Here is a 17,781-nt window from a genome sequence, read left to right as displayed (position 1 = left end):
CCAGTCCAGTTATGCCAATCACGTATCTAAGACATTTGCTTATTTTACCCACCCAGTTTCATCCTGATCTCTTCACTCTAAGCGTTTTAAAAGATTTCTGGTTTCCCCTCCAACTCCCCCCCCAATGTCAAGAGATCTAGTCGGATTTAAAATAAGAGCTCTGAAACATGAGTCCCTTCTAAACAGCAAATTTCATAAAGATCTGGTCGCCCGTCGTTAATTTAAAAATACTTCATTTTCTCTAATTTTTCCGGATTAACACCCCCCCCCCAAAAAAAAAAAAAATCCCCCAAAGAGATCGGACCCGTTCCAATTATGTCAATCACATATCTAAAACTTGTACTAATTCTTCGCATCAAATTTCATCCCCATCTCTTCACTCAAAGTGTTTTCCAAAATTTCCGGTTTCAAAGATTTCTGTTTCCCCCTCCAGCCCCATATGTCCCCGGATCTGATTCGAAATGAAAATGGAGCATCGGAGACATAAAATATTTCTATATATCAAGTTTCATTAAGATCCGATCCCCCATTCGTAAGATAAAGGACCCTAAATTTTTACGTTTTCCAAGATTTTCACCTTCCCCCTCCAACTCCCCCCGATGTCACCGGATCTGATCGTGATTTAAAATAAGAGCTCTGAAGCACAAGATCCTTCGAAATATCAAATTTCATTAAGATCTGATCATCCGTTCGTAGGTTACAAATGCCAAATATTTTCTAGTTTTTCTCAATTACCCCTATCCCCCCCCTAAATCCCCCAAAGAAAGCGGATCTGGTTCGGTTGTGTCAGTCAAGTATCTTGGACTTTTCCTTATCCTTCCCACCAACTTTCATCCTAATCTCTCCATTCTAAGCGTTTTCCAAGATTTCCTGCCCCCCCCCCCCAATGACACTGGATCCGGTCGAGAATTAAAATAAGAGATCTGAGTTACGAGGTTCTTCTAAATATGAAATTTCCTTAAGATCCGATCGCTCCTTCGTAAGTTAAAAATACCTCATTTTTTTTATTTTTCAGAATTAACCCTCCCCCCAACTCCTCCAATGAGAACGGATCCGTTCCGATTATGCCGATCACGTATTTAGTATTTCTGCTTATTTTTCCCACCAAGTTTCATCCCGATCCCTCCACTCTAAGCAAACAGACAAACAGACAGACCAACAGACAGACAAACCGACCGACCGACCGACAGAATTTGCGATCTGTCAATTGGTTAATATCAAGTGTCATAAAAAGCTACCTCTTAGTGAAAGTTAAAAACCCGAATCACGGGTTTTAGATTTTAGATTTTTTCCGCTTCCTTGCAGAATTCACAATATTATAGATAAAATATATCTATTTCAAAAATTCTATCCTTAAATCGAATTGCGCCAAATTCGCTTTAATTTTAAGTAAAAGTAAAACAAAAACGAACACAGACAAACAGAAACAACAATAAAAACAAACAAAATTTAAAAAGTAAAAACGAAACATGTCATACATAATACGATTGAACTATAGACTACATAAATATGTCGTTAAGTGGGGTTTCTGGACCTCCAGAAGGCCTTCGACAGTGTCGACAGAGATCTATTAATGGATGCCCTGTTTAGAATTGGCCTCCCTCATTTGCTTGTGAGGTTGATAGTGCGTATGTATATTTGTGTGAGTGGAATCGTGTTAGTTAGGTTTTCTAGGCTTTTTAATATTAAGCTGGAAGTAAAACAGGGCACTCTTTCTCTTAAATTGTTTAATATTTTAATAAATGACGTCGTTGATTTTCCAGAGAAATAGATGGATTCCGAAAGTTAGTCTAGGAACCATGAATTATCACTTTTATTATTTTCAAATGATATTGCTTTGGTGGCTAGTACAACGCAAGATCTGCAGACACTTCTGAGTCTCATAGAAGAATATTTGCAGATGAAAAGACTAAGGCTGAATGTAGAAAAGAGTGAAGTTGTTATTTTAAAAAAAAGGAAAGTAAATGGTGAAGGTAATTATAGATTTAAATTTAAAAGAGTAAAAGAACAAAATATTTAGGATTTACTTCATCGAAAAATGTAAGTTTAAAGAATCATTTTGATGAAATAATTAATAGAGAGGCAAAGTGGCCATATGTGCAGTTTTTAGAAACCCGATGATAATGGGAATTAAAAACCTAAAAATGCATAAAAGAATATTCAATACAAAAGCTTTACCAGTTATAGAATATGAAGCAGAGATTTGGGACGGAGAAGTGGCACAGCAGTTGGAGTACCTCCAGCTCCAGTATTATATAAAAGAGTGTTTGGGTTATATCAGGCACTCATTCGCAGATTCTAAAAGGTGATATGGGCCTGTTTTCATTAAAACTGCATTTTTAGAAAATGGAACTAAATGAAACTAATCAGAAACTAAGCTGTTGCCTACAACCGTCCTCTGTGTGGAAGCAAATACATATTCTTTTTTCGCCTGTCGGTTAACCGGAGCCGTATTGCCCAAAATAGGGCTATGTGTGTCAGCAAACAATTTGTTTTGCTTTTTGATTAACCTCATCCATTGCCCACAACGGACTATATGTAGCAGCAAACACTGCCCTTTTTAGTCTTTTGTATTACCCAAGCCGAATTACCCGAAACAAGGCTTGTGTGGGAACAACCAAGATGTTTCCGCTTTTTATGGCACTTGGTGTTTACCACGTAGCATATAGCGATCGCAATTTCTGTCTGTCCGTCTGTCTGTCGGTCCCGGTTTTGCTAGTTCGGGCATTTCCAGATAAGCTATGACGTTGAAAGCGTATCAGGAACCAGACCAGATTAAATTAGAAATAGTTGCTTCCCCGATTTGACCATCTTGAGGGGATCGAGCAAACGAGGTAGTTGAGAAGAATTTATTTACCAATAAAGCAAATGATTGTTGTTCTTAAGTGTGGCTTGCTGGTCTAGCGGTATGATTCTCACTTAGGGTGCGAGAGGTTTCAGGTTTGAATCCCGGACCACCTCAATTTTTACATGAAGAAGATCCGAAACTAGATCCGAATCGTGAAAATTGAGGTATGTTTATCTCACGAATGGGTAATCGGATCTTAATGGAACTTGATATATAGAAAGATATCATGTCTCAGATGCTCCATTTTGAATTCGGATCGGATCTGGGACATTAGGGATGGAGGGGGGAAACGGAAATCTTGGAAACCGAAAATCTTGGAAAACGCTTAGAGTGGAGAGATCGGGATGAAACTTGATGGGAAGAATAAGCACAAGTTCTAGATACGTGACTGACATAACCGGACCGGATCTGTCGTCACAAGTGCCATATGAGCTCTTGGCTCTTATTGATTTAATGAATCCATTGCTCACAACCGAGATATCAATGGCAGTAAAAGCATCTTTTCTAGCCCTTTGATTTACAGCAGCTGTGTAGCACACAACGGGGCTATGATAAAGCAGCAAATATTACACTTTTCATTTGAACTACCGCAGCCATGCTACCCAAGACAGGGTTATGTGCAGGGGCGTAGTTTACTATGGGACAGGAGGGTAACTGCCCCTCCCAGACGTCTGTTTGCCCCCTCCTCCCAGCTGAAATTTAGTTTCTTCAAAAATATTGTCAAAACTAAGATAAAACTGCAAAATTCCAGCATGCACCGACCAGATCAGTTTTCTTTAGTATATCTTTACCTTCATTGTACTATATGGCACATTTTTTAAGTTTTCGCCATCATTTTCACTTGATTTGGAAAAATTGGCTCCAGTTTTGCCCCCCTCCCCAGGATTTTGACAAAAATTACGCCACTCGTTGTGTGTTACAGAAAACATGGCAGTATTTACTAATTTAGTGTCGCGAATATCGCTACTGAGCTTCATCCCCAAGGCTCTGTTATGAAAATTACTACTTCATTTTTATCTAAGTTATCACCTGCCTCCAGAAGTGTATTATTAACGAACCAGAAACACCTGTTTCATTAATGACACGTTTTTCAGCACACAATATAGAATCAGTATTATTGTTGTTTTAGCTTCAAGGGGTAAAGCCTATATCTCCATGCCGCTTAAGTTTTGCGAAGTATCTTCAAACATTCTGGAAACTAGATAGGCAGATGTGATAATATTTGTCAAAACATTCAGGCTAATAAAATACAAGTAGGGTGGCCCATATTAATAGAAATTGAAGCTCTGAAAAGAAAAATTATCAAAACAATTTGAAATATTAATGTGCTTACAAAAGGATATGATATTGGCGCTGCCTCACAAAAAAATATGCTCATGCCAAGAGGTATGTGCGTCAATTAAGGAGGAGCAACTGTCCCTTTAGATTTTCCAAAATACATTTTTGGTATTTCCATCTTTTTAGTTGAAAAATCAAAATTCACAAAGCAAAAATCGTCGAATTGATCCCTTTTTTATTATTAATTTATTTGGTTCATTTTTGTTCCTACTCTGTCTTTCTCCTAACCTTACAGCCTTATAGGGGAGTCAATTTGAAAGCATTTTTATTCTGAATTTATTGGTTGAACAAATTGATTAATTGCCGTTCCAGGTTACTCTATTCTAAAACACAGTAATGTCGACCCGAATACTATTCATCAAACATTTTGAGATAACCAGACGGTTCAAAACTGACAAAAAAAATGTACATAAAAACTCCAATGCTTTGACGATATGCAGCCACTTGGTGACGTATTTGCCCTTGAATGTATATGCAGCCCATGCAAAATTAAATTTTATTATAGAACGTTATTTGTAAAGTGACAGGTTTGATTAATTAGATATATTATTCATTTATTTACATAGGCACTAGGCCCCCCCCTCTGAAAATTCTCCCCGTAGAAAATCATCTCCCAATAAATCATGAAAAATTGAGCAGCTACAGAGGAAGTACAAACTGGGTACCTCGGAATGTCGATCGGATGTCCTAAGGGACAGCAAAAGAACCAGATGGTTTTAATATCTAAGTCAACTTTAGAAGGAAAAAAATATTTTTCTCCAGGAAAAATTCTTGTGACTTTCTCAAGGAAACTGGTGCATTTTAACATCAAAACATGCTAACCCTCTTTGAGCCTTTAGATAAATATAGAATTAATTTCTAATGGAGGGGTGAATGTAGAAACTGATGCATAATCCCTCTTGATTTTTGGTAACATTTCTGATCCACGCAGTTATTTTGAAATGAAAGAGTAACATTAAACCCCAGAGCGAGCAAGATTTATTTCGTTTAGGAGGGTGGCTACCCCCCCCCCGCCTCATCGCCAGCACCCCCTCGAGGTTGTAGAAACTTCAGAGGTTGTCCTTTCAATCGAAAACTGAGAAAAACGATTCTTCAAACCGTTAATAAATAAGCCCTAGATCCTAGTTACTCCCCGTCATCGTCAGCACCCCCCTCGAGGTTGTAGAAACTTCAGAGGTTACCCATTCAATCGAAAACTGAGAAAACGGTTCTTGAAACTAAAATATAATTAAAAGCATCCTGTTCAAACAGCAATCGGAAATCTAAAAGATAGTTTGATATTAATATATGTATTTTAAAAAAAAATCTTGCTCGTGGTCAGTCCTAATATTTAAAACTCATTAAATTTTAACTATCAATCAAAATTTTTAAAATAACTTAATTTGCACATTTATAAGGAAAAGGAAACATTCCCCCAAGAGGAGGAATATGCCCCCCCCCAAAAAAAAAACGAGGAATCTTGACGAAAATTACACAATCAAATCCAGCATATCTTAAGCCATAGTGATTTCAAACCGTAATCTACGCCCATTCATAAAAATGTAGAGGAGGGGGGAGGCAAGAACTCAAGAATGTGTTTTCAAAAATCTAGGAGGGTATTTTATTTTATTTTTTTCCATTAATAAAATAGAAAGTTATTTTTCAAATGTAAGAAGAAGCCATTGCCACCCCCTCCCCTGAATAGTTTTTAACTGGATATTTCGAACACATATACAGTGTTCATCATCAGCAGTAAAACTAAAAGACATCAATAAAAACAAACATAATTTATGCCCAAATAATTTTATAAATTATTTTGTTTGTCTTTATTGATGTCTTTTAGTTTTACTGCTGATGATGAACACTGTATATGTGTTCGAAATATTCAGTTAAAAATTTTATATCTGTTCACTGTCGATTAAAAGGTTTCATCCCTATTTTGAACTGTTATACTTTCAAAAGGTAAACATGGCAAAGGTGAACAGAATTATATTTTGATGTTAAATCAAAACTTTTGTGAGTTAAATGTAAGATGGCAGAGCAACTGGGAACAGATCAAAAGAAAAGAAACGGCTTGGCATTGTCAGGATATTATACTTAACTTAGAACAATGACGAATGAAAAGCAACTGCCAGTTCAACAGGAGGAATATCCAATAAACAAAAGAAACTCCTTGTAGAGGATTTACTTGGAAAAGACGTTGGGGAATAAAATAGAATAAATAGAATATAATAAATATAAAATAAATATAGAATAATAAATAATAAATATAATAATATAATAAATATAAATATAATAAATATAAATAATAAAATGAATAAATATAATAAATATAAATATAATAAATAAAATAATAATAAATAAATAATAAATAAAAATAATAAATATAGAATAATATAGAACAAAAAAGAATAGAATAAAACTTTTAAAATACGAAGCGCCTTATTTCGAAGGGTCCTAAAGATGGCTCGTACTCTTTTACTGAATTAATTACCATATTTCGAGCATTTTGTATTTTAGACATTACTTATATGTTTTAATATGCCATTTTCTGTTATTCAACTTTTTTTATGCATTTTATCATGTGTTATCGCAGGTACTTAAAAAATTTGGTAGTCCTATTAATCAGCCTTAGCTTGAAGGGGGAATGTTGTACCGAATAATGTAGACTTGCTTCTAGAAGATCTTCTTTTTCTCTTGTTTATAAATCTTCCAAGCTTTGGAACAAACTTAGTAAGGATATTAAGGATAATGGTAATTTTAACCAGTTTAAATCTGATTTACGTGTGGAGTGGCTCGGTAGGTACGCTTTCGAAACAGATTAACTATATTTTCAGTTGCTTATTTTTCCGCATTTTTCATTGTGTTGTTTTTGGGGTTTTATATTGTAGTGTTTTGTTGTTTATTTTTATGTTGTTTACGGTAAATAGACTCATGCTCCATACTCTTTTTTTATTTATTTTTTTTAGCACATCCTCGCAAGCTCTGCTTTTGTTTTGCTATTATATAAAAATAATTATTTTCAATAAAATTGTTCGACTACTACTACTACTACTACCTCTAAGGTACAGGTGCGCTTGAAGTTATCAACAGAAAGCTATCAAGCCGTTATTAGCCATTTATTCTTTTGTTTCTTAAAGGCTTAAGAATAATATTGATAGGAAAGAGCGAATTATTGGACTTCCAGCAGCCAATAATAGAGGCGAGCCAATATTTGTGTTTCCAATTAGTTTCGGAACTCGGATTTAATTTGCCTAGACAAGAAAAAATAGCAATTTCCTTTGTTTCGAAAGAGAGTTGAAGTAGAGAAACGATGACGAGCGACGCCACGAAAAGAAATTGTATCTGTCTTTTATTTTGATAGGAGAACATCCTCAATCAAAAGTACCTGACAACTATGAGAGAATAGGAATGTATACACAGGTCAACTTTTTCCTATTACTTGGGAGCAAATAGGGTGGCACACTTATGGAAAACTCGTACAAATAGGGAGAGTTTTAATGAAAATTGAAGCATCAAATTCAGCGTTTTTTCAACGCCCATTCACAAATATGTAGAGGAAGGGAGGAACGGTTTAATGAAGATACAAAAATTGATTTTCCAAAATCTATGAGGGTATTTTCGTTTTTATTTTTCCACTGATAGAAAAAGCTATTTTTCAAAATCTAGGGAGGCAAATAGCGTGGCATACTTGTGAATAAATAATCGTAATTCTGATTATCAAAGCCAGTTCAGAGCTTCAAAAAAATGAATTCCAGTTCCAAGAAAAAAATTCATGACTTTCTTTTGAACTTTTTTCTTCAAGGTTTGAGAAATTTAGGGATGTGGAGGCAATGATTTTTGCAGCTTAACATATTACCATAAGCTACATAAGCTATAAAAAGGAAAATTCCTTTATGATAAATTTCCAATGCACCCTGATACCAAATTCTGAGGTGAAAGAAAAATACTCGAACCAAAATTAAGGTAACATTTTTTTTTTTCCTGAAGCTAAGACTTATAGGCCTACCTGTCTTCTAATCCTTAGAAATAGAAATAGAGAATTATAAACACTCCTTCCTGAGAAAAAATTTAGGCCTTAAAATCATTCCATAAGCTTTAATTTACCTATGCCAACAGATTTATGTTGCAAGGTCATGGACCTTGCAACATATCATGGTCATTACAGCCCCATTTCTTTTCAGTTTTGGATTAATTTACATTCTAAAAGAGTAACATACCATTGAATCTGCCTTTTAAAGATCTTTCTGTATGCTAATAATTGCCACGATTCCAATTTCAGCCCATAAAAGAGCCCTTTAAGTGACATTTTGTTTTTTGGCTAGTATAACTATTATATCAGCCAGAAAAAAAAATAAATACACCCTTTGACTCACTATTTCTAAATACAATAATTGCTACTGTTTTAGTTATGCCCCTCACTCCTAATAGGCTAAGTATAACTCTGAGCTATTTATTTATTTTATTTTTTCACCAACACAATACATAAAGTAAATATGGTGGAAGCAGAATATATAAAAAAAACACAAAGAGAAAAACAAATACAAACACAAAATCAATGAAAAAAAACGGATAAGGCAGTGGTGAGGGAATAGGTTATGAAAGTTTACAGATTTGTTTTTCTAAATTGACTTATTAAACATTATAAAGCAAAACAACTGATGAGGTAAGCAGAAAAAAACCCAAATCCCTAAGATTTTTTTCCAAATTGTTTATTTTTATATATATTGTTTTCTGATATTATTTGATAGTGAGGTTTCTAAGTAAGTCATTTGAATCACTATTTCTAAATACAATAATTACTGATGTTTTAGTTACACTCCCCCCTCCTAATGAGCGAGATATAGCTCCAAGTCATGGGTCTATATAAAAGATTACATATTTTTTTCCAAATAGGTATTTTTTAAATTAAAAAACAAAACAAATGATGAGATAACCAGAAAAAATAATGCAAATCCCAAGTTCAGCAAAAGTTTGTATATATCCTAGGACTATGTCTGGCTCTATTAGAGAAGGTGGGATGGGGAAAACTGAGTGCAACAAGGTTTTGATTATTATATCTGAAATATATATATATATATATATATATATATATATATATATATATATATATATATATATATATATATATATATATATATATATATATATATATGTATATATATATATATATTATTATGTTATGTATATTATTATGTTATTATATTATGTATATTATATACCAAGTGGCGTATTTCTTCTTTTCTCTAAGTTCTACTATTGAAAAATATGAAGATGTACATGTCATCATCAACCTTGTTTTTTTGTGAAATTTACAACAGTAAGTAGCGACTAATATATTTGAAAAGAGCATCAAAATGCACTTTGAGTGGTGTGTTGATCATTTGGCTAGCAAATTAACAAAACATAATAAAAAAAAATACCATTACTTCAGAAAGTTTCATTTTTATAATACAAGGCTTCCTGCAGATCATCAAATGTCATTGCCCTTTGGAGATGGGTGAGGAATAGAGCTAGATCCTTTTAAACACCTTTCCAGGACATATTTAGGCACTAAATATGTGCCTAGGCACTGGATTCCTTCTGAAAATGTCATTCATCTAGCCTCTATTTCAACGCTGACTCTCTCTTAAACAAAATGCAGGAAGCAAAGCAGGTTATCAAACTGGAAAATCCGGATATTGTGGCAATAGTAGAAGTTAAACCAAAAAACTACAGATACTTACCTACCGTCGCAGAGCTCAGTATCAAAGATTATTATCTGTATGAACAAAATCTGGAAGAGAATACAGGTAGAGGGATAGTCTGCTATTGTTGAAAAGGCATCAACGTGCATCCAATATCGATGTCAACCGACACGATTGAGCCCAAAGAAAGTCTGTGGATCTGCATTAAGTCTAAAACGACCAGCAACACTTTTCTTGGGATCTGTTATTGTAGCCCCAACAACACTAACAAATCCGACGAAGCTCTGTTCTTGAAAATAGCAGCATTCACTAAGAATACCAATCAAAAGCTTGCTATTATAGGAGATTTCAATCTCCCTAAGATAGACTGGAATAGGCAATACATCACGGAATCTACCACAAGCTTGACAAGTAAATTCCTGGACATTATCAACGAACACTTTCTAGAGCAGCTAATATCTGAGCCAACAAGGATGCGGGGATCTGATACACCAAGTATCCTCGATTTACTACTGGTAAGCAATGGAGACCTGGTATCAGATATTAAGCAGTTGTCACCAATCGGTAAATTGTATCACTTGGTAATTTTGTTTAGCTTGGAAATGGAGGTTTTGAGGACATGTGTGGCACCAAAACGTAACTGCTACAAGGGAGATTACGTTGCTATCAGAAGAGAGCTTTTGGATGTAAACTGGATTGAAGAATTCAGTGGGTTGGAGTTGTTAGACACCATTTACACAAGGTTCACTACAATTGCAGCCTCAATGGAAGAACAATCTATTCCTATGCACAAGAAATACACCCATGTTGCATTACCTAAAGCCAATATTGAACTGATTAAAGCAAAACAAAAAGCATGGAGAGACTACAAAAGCAATCAACAAAGTAATGACCAAGAGAAAACATTCAAGAGGCTCCACAACAGGGTTCGGAAAGCAACAAGAAGAGAAGGAAAGCTTAGAGAACATAAATTAGCTCTCTCCTTGAAAGAAAACCCAAAAAGCTTCTGGAAACACCTGAACAGCAAAAGGAACAACAAAAAGTGGAGTCTCATCTCTTTACCATCCCATGAAAAAAAAGCTGGCACACGACCCCACAGACAAGGCAAATACTCTCAACAGCCAGTTCTCTTCTGTTTTTACTCAGGAACTTGAGAACAAAGACCACTTTAGCCACAAGGAGCCAATTCAGGGTCTAAGTGACTCAATAAGACTGATAGAGATCAACCATGGTGATGTTCTAAAGAAACTCAGAGAACTTAACCCAAGCAAGTCCACAGGCCCAGACAATCTACATCCAAAACTGCTCAAAGAACTTGCAACGGTAATAACAGAGCCACTAGTCTACATTTAGAGAAAATCTCTAGAACTTGGTGAGCTTCCTGCTATTTGGAAAAAAAGCTATTGTTATCCCAATATCCAAAGGTAGGAAATGAGAAGACCCATCAAACTACAGACCGATAAGCCTCACTTGTATCACATGTAAAGTACTTGAGTTTCTTATTGCAGACCACACCCTAGAACACTTAAAACGAGAAAAAAATACTTACCAAAAAGCAGTTTGGTTTTCTTAAGGGACAATCTGCAGAAATCCAGCTTTGTGCCACAGATGATTGGAAGAAAAACATCAACAAGGGGTTCCAGATTGATCATGTATACTTGGATCTCAAGAAAGCCTTTGACAAAGTTCCCCATAAGCGTCTTGTCCAGAAGCTCAGGAAATACAGTCTCTCCTCATCCAGTCTTCTTCAATGGATTACAGACTTCTTAACTGGAAGAAAGCAAGTTGTGTGCATAGAAGATTGTCTCAGCAATACCAAAGAGGAAGTTCTTAGCAGAGTACCCCAGGGGTCAATCCTCGGCCCCCTTCTGTTTAATATCTACATCAACGACCTAGTTGAGGGCATCAAATCTGACATCCTTCTCTACACAGACAACACAAAGCTCTATTGTGTCATCTCGTCATGTGAAGACATTCACCACCTGCAGGCAGATCTCCAATATATTGATGACTGGATGAAGAAGTGGATCATGGAAATCAATACCCAGAAAAGTCATATCCTCACTCTGGGTCCACAAAACTTTTTGTCCTCATACTCTCTTGGTTCTGCTGCACTCACTCTTAGTAAAGAAGAAAGAGACCTAGGCATCTTAGTGGATTTTGAACTGAACTTCAGTAGCCACTATGAAGCTGTTGTCAAGAAGGCTTCCAAAGTTGCTGGTATGATCAGAGGAAACTTCTTGAGTGAAGACGACAAAATGCTTGCTATGCTCTATAAGTCCCTTGTCTGCCCGATTCTTGAGTATGAACATTGTTCTACAAGACCATACTACAACAAGGACATAGATGCTCTTGAAAATATTCAGAGGAGGATTCTCTCCCAGGTTACGCTTCCTTCTCCCAATTCTCTCCCAGGTTATGCTTCTTTCCCTACAAAGAGCAGCTTAGAAAGCTTGAAATCCCAACCCTCGCCTATAGATTCCATCATGGTGACCTTATAGAAATGTACATGCTCTGCAATGGAGCCTATGATAATGTACCAGCCCAGAGAATGATGCAGTTGAATAAAATCATCTCTGAGGACATCAGTACAAAGAGAGTACAGAACACTTTTACAAGGACATGGGCCAATGGACTTTTGGCAACTGAGTGGTTCAGCATTGGAACAACTTACCAGAAAGAGTAATCTGCTCCACAAACCTACTGACATTCAAGAAGGAAGTTGATGAATATTATTCAAGTGACATTTTCTCCTTGTGCAAATTTAGAAGAAATGCAAATTAAGACTTTTGTTTTGTAGAGGCTTAACATCCTGTCATCAAATTTGCAAATATATTTATTTATATTTAAAACTACTTTCTAAGATCTTGGTAGAAGGTAAACACACCAAATGATGCATCTTTCTAAATATAATGATTGTTTTGTCTACCAATTTATTTGTTCTTAGCCCTTAAAGCAGTAGTGTTAATTCAATTAGGAAGGCAAAACTTATTTCTTTTTTTATAATTTAGGAGTGTGATTTTGCTGATTTTAAGAAATCAGCAAAATCCCAAAGTCATCTGATCAAAATTTTTAAATAGCCAATTTGGTTCAGCATACTTAGGAGATTCAATAAAGGTGGGGAATAACATGACCCCCTTAGTCCCTAGGGAAAGAGCTGTAAGCTATAATAATAATAATAATTAATTTATAGCCCACTGCACAAAATAATATGAGGACAGTGGAGTAAAAAGAGAGAAAACAAAATAAACATCATAAAAGAAAACAACACGTAAGTACAACAATATCATTAGAACAAATGGATGAGAACAAAGGTACAACACAATAAGTACAAAAAATCAACAAGGAAAAAGCCAACAGAACAAATGGATGAGCCTGTGATTGAGGTAATCAGTTGATGTGCTTGTGCTGATAACTTCATCATGAAGCTCCTGTAGTTTTGCAGTTATATTGGGAGCTTTGTATTTTCAGATTATTCTCTGATTTCAATATGATAGAGGTGGATAAAGCAGGTATTTACAGTAACATCTATTTAGTTTACATAAGTCACTCTTTTCAGGAAAATGAAGGTCCCAGAAAGATAAAGTACAGAGTGATCACAAAGACTGAATTAAAAGAAACCAGAGACTTTTGATAATGCTTAGAGTGGTTTGACACAATCTTAGAGTATCCAAATGTGACTTTTTTACAAGCTTCAGATATTGCAGTCTGGCAGAAAGACAAAATGTTTTTACAAATTGTTAAACCAAGCCACCAAAAATTTTCAACAGGAAATTTACTGATTACTTTTACTTTGGCAACTCAGTCTTACATGAGCAGATGTTCCAGGGGAAACTTTCAGTGGGTTGTGTAACATTCTAACTCACTTTTCTATTCTTGGTGACCTGGGTTTCTAGTACCTATTTAAATAAAAGACCATAATTTTACATGGTGTCAGAAACCTTGTAAAGAAGAATGGAAATCAGTATTCTCTACCCAACAATGGACTGGACAAGTGACATTCTTAAAGAAGCATAGACAAGATTTAAAAACTATGCAACTCTGATGTTTTGAGGGCCCCCCAAGTGAAAAAACTGAAAAAGTCCTGTGCACCTTCTTACTAATTTGGCTTGGAGATAAAGGAAGAGACATCTTCAGTACCTTTACATTCACAACAGAAGAGCAAGATAAAATTCAACCATAGATAAACTACAGACTAGCCTAGATCTTTAAAACCTTAAAGAAGAGGATTGAGCAAAGATATGAGGCTCAAATCACTTTTTTATTCACCATTTAAGCAGGAAATCTATTTAGTTGAAGGATTATCAAAGGCCTGTGTCCTTTGGATGAATAAAGACTAGAGGTGCTAGAAACTTCAATATAACTATCTTTGAGATCATCAATGCTAGCTAGAGGCCTCAATGCAATCCTGAGTCTTATTCACCCAGCTCAACAAATTTCCAAGACAGCAAAAGGCCCCTAAACAAGAAATTTACTGGAATTACATCTTCAAATTCTAAAAACAATGAAAAAGATAGTCTATTACAAACTCAAAATTAGTGCAAAATGGTTTTAGTGAGAAATAAAATAAGTAGAGTCCTGGTCATGAATACAATCTTCTAGGCCCGAGAAAGAAGAAAAGGGTAAACATAGTCAGTTAACACTACTTTTTGAGGGTGTGTTTTAGGCCCTGGATTCATTCCTGAAACTTTTTCCCCCTGGCACAACTTGCATAGCCTACTTACCAGGATAGGTGTATCAAGAAGCTCTTGAACTGAAATTTCACCTTTCATCAGCTAAATTAGTTATTTTTATAGATTCTTAGCCTACTTTGTACACAAACTAACCTTCTCACCAGCTTGCATTCATTTATTTATCTGATTTGGTGCATTTCTTCTAACAATAACAGTAGGGAACAGAACAGCCGTTACCAGACATATTTTTCGCAGGATTCATTTCACTGAGCGAAATTATTTAGGGATTTTAGCTAGTTCCACTTCATATCAGACCCTAACAGAACAGAAAACACGCTTAATTTAGCAACTACAAGATACTCAGAGTTTTTTTAATCAAGCAAATAAGAATCAATGAACTAAAATTATGACAATAAATTGCAAAAGACAATTTGGAGAAAATTCAAAAGGTAGAAACCTAGCATTAATTTCAGCAGTAAAACCCAAGACACTTCAGCTTTTTTTAACAATGCCCATTAACCGAATTTCCTAGAACCAAAGAGCAGCAAAGTGAGTAGAAAAGTGATGGATTGTTCTATTTTTGAACAATTCAACATTTAATATTTTTCTTTAACAGAATATAGTCGATTTCTAATCAAATTGACTATTAAAATTTCTATTCAAAAATACTTTTTGAGATATGTACGAAAGGGTTTCAGGGAAAAAATTACTCTCAATTTTTTACCTTTTTTTAGAAATTTCACAAAAAAAAATCGGTATTTACTGTTTTAGTGCAGCCGTGTTTGACAGTTCTGGCGCTTGAAAAATGTCATGACGTTATACCTTTCAAATTCATTCTTTTCAAAGTATCAAAATTAGTCCTATTATTTTTACTACTACTACTAACGACACACTGCGACACCAGCCTAATTGAAATCGGCGCATCTACGCAACCCCATTTCCATTCCAATTTATTCTAAGTATTCTCTCTTTACACCCTTAAAAGAAAATAACTTTGTACATTAAACTTTCTCTTCTGAATCAAATACGTTTTCAACCATTTCATTGACCGCTATCATCATTTTAAATTCCAATTTTCTAAACTTGATTCACAAAGATACATTCCAATTCTTCAATCCTTTTTTAAACTGCAAAAAACACCTCGGGCCTTGATTATTCCGCTTTAACATCTTCACCCCACCCATTTTTTTTCTAATAATTGATTTACAAAAAAAAATCCACAAATAAGTTTTCTAAATTTAAGTAAAAAGCTACACTAAACGAAAAATGAGCAGAAATAAAGTCAAAGAGCTTTCCAAACGTAAAACTATCATAAATCACAATAAATTTATAATAAATAACCGAGTCAAACTTAAAATGTACAGAATCTAACATGAGCAGGGCTGACGCCCCTCATGCTTTTTGAAGACCAGAACATAATTTGTACTTTATAGAATTTAGACATTAAATATTGTCACTTTTGAGAATACGGTGTTGTAATAAAAGCTCTTTGGATATCAGAGAGTCAAGAACACAACGTTTTTCTATCGTCAATTTATTCCTATAGTTTGCAATTTTTATATCTTCAAGTTATCATTACTAATATCTATTTAAAAAATATTTAACTGCACTATCATTATTTACAAAATGTTTCTTAATTTATTTTTTTATGATTGCTTCTTAAAAATTACATATAATAGGTATTAAATTCATCTAGCAGAAAAAAAATGCCAATCTAGGAGTTCAAACTTAGATGAAGATGCTAATTGCGTTGCGAGAGCAACACTTTGGTTTTGTCGTGTTTTTTTTTTTTTGTTCCTAGCACCCCGATTTCAGCTTATTCCTAGAAAGTGGTAAGGGTCTAACCTCTGCGGTTTTTACGGAAAGTGTGGACCTTAGGCCGGATTGATGAATATGACTTTACATTTTGGAAAGCTTCGTAGAACTCTTGCCTGGGGCCAAAAAGGATGGTTTTTGCTTGTCCTTGAGCCAGAGCCTATAGTGTGTGAAGTGAAGAGGAGTTGTATAGCCTATGTCAGAGAGGACTATCTGAAGTTATGCAGCCAAGCTTTCGTTTCATCAAACCATGTTTCTGCTTTCGAGTGGAAAGCTCCGTTCTAGCAGGCAAGCAGGCAGGCACCAGTTTCAAATTGAAGATGGATTAAAATCTATAAGTGTTAAATATATGCGACAGTTACCCTGCCCCACAGCCAATATATCTTCTTTGAGTGATAAATAGAAAAATTTAGAGAAGCAAAAAAGCGGCATTTTCCCACGGTCCGAAAGTGCTGCCATCTATTGTTTCTACCCATTTCTGTTCGTGATTTCAGCTGAGTTTATCATTCGTTTTTTCGCACTTGGGATTGCGGTAGAGAAATGGTATCAGATGTGCCTCTTAAACTTTAAAAGTTCTCTCATTGCTAAAGAAATTAGAGTTTATCCTTTGCTCCTTTCTAAGTGATGACGTTAGAAAGTTGGCCTACGGCAAAAAAGTCAACTTTTGAACTAAGACAGATAGATTTTTTTTTCGACGGCAGTCGATAGCTTTTGATAAGCTGATCAAAGTATATGTAATCCATTTTTTTGTACAAAAATTCCTTCATGAGATATACCAGTTTGAAAGTTAGTAAGGTAGACACTGAAACCAAAAATAGGCCGATACCAATTGTGAGACATATAAGGGAGTTGTAAGCAACAGTCGGCTGTTAGCTCGTAATCATCCTCGGCAATGAGGGGTTCGCAACTCTTACTAGTTGGTGTACCTATTTTTTGTTTCCGTTGTATTTGGTGGTAAGACCAATTTAGTTCCAGTGGTAAGACATGTAGGGGACTTGTAAGTAATAATCGGCTGTAAGGCTACAATCATCTTTAGCAATGAGGAGTTTGCAACTTTTGCGAGTTGGTGTACCTAGTATGTATTTTAGCATCCTTACAGATTAACAACTTCAGCGTTTAGTCGCAGCGAGGAAACAAAACCAAAGTGTTGCTCTCGCAACACTTTACTCGGCGAAGCCGGGCAAAGGTTGCCGCAACACCTCACGTTGCCCATGCAACATAGATCTAGTTAATTATTATGCTACAAGTTTTCTCTTGGACTTTATCACTTTAAAAATGGAACCTCATTGAATAAAGAAAGTAAATAGCAATGTTAATTTTCATTCTCAGACAAAACCTAATAATTTCAATTCATTCTCCCACGCTCTTCCAAGATATTGCTAGCATGCTATTTCGATGACCTTGATACACATAGTGTCATTTAATTTAACTCAGCCACTGC

The 17,781-nt window shown here is 35.2% G+C and overlaps 1 protein-coding gene across 12 annotated transcripts in view; it reads right to left on the bottom strand.

The window, feature by feature from the left end:
• Positions 1–14,736, bottom strand: part of LOC136040589 (coronin-2B-like) — a 125,835-nt gene extending 111,099 nt beyond the window's left edge. For 3 of the 12 annotated variants that reach the window (XM_065724834.1, XM_065724842.1, XM_065724843.1), the window contains exon 1: positions 14,577–14,708. The gene's annotated coding sequence lies outside the window, so the exon portion shown is untranslated. Of the gene's footprint in view, positions 1–2,178; positions 2,294–14,576 lie in introns of those variants that run through there. The other 9 variants (XM_065724837.1, XM_065724845.1, XM_065724844.1 and 6 more) reach the window with 8 other exon arrangements.
• Positions 14,737–17,781: the final 3,045 nt, after the last annotated feature.

The sequence above is a fragment of the Artemia franciscana genome, chromosome 21, assembly GCF_032884065.1.
Source record: "Artemia franciscana chromosome 21, ASM3288406v1, whole genome shotgun sequence".
Taxonomy (NCBI): Eukaryota; Metazoa; Arthropoda; class Branchiopoda; order Anostraca; family Artemiidae; genus Artemia; species Artemia franciscana.
This window is presented reverse-complemented; position numbering and strand designations above follow the sequence as displayed.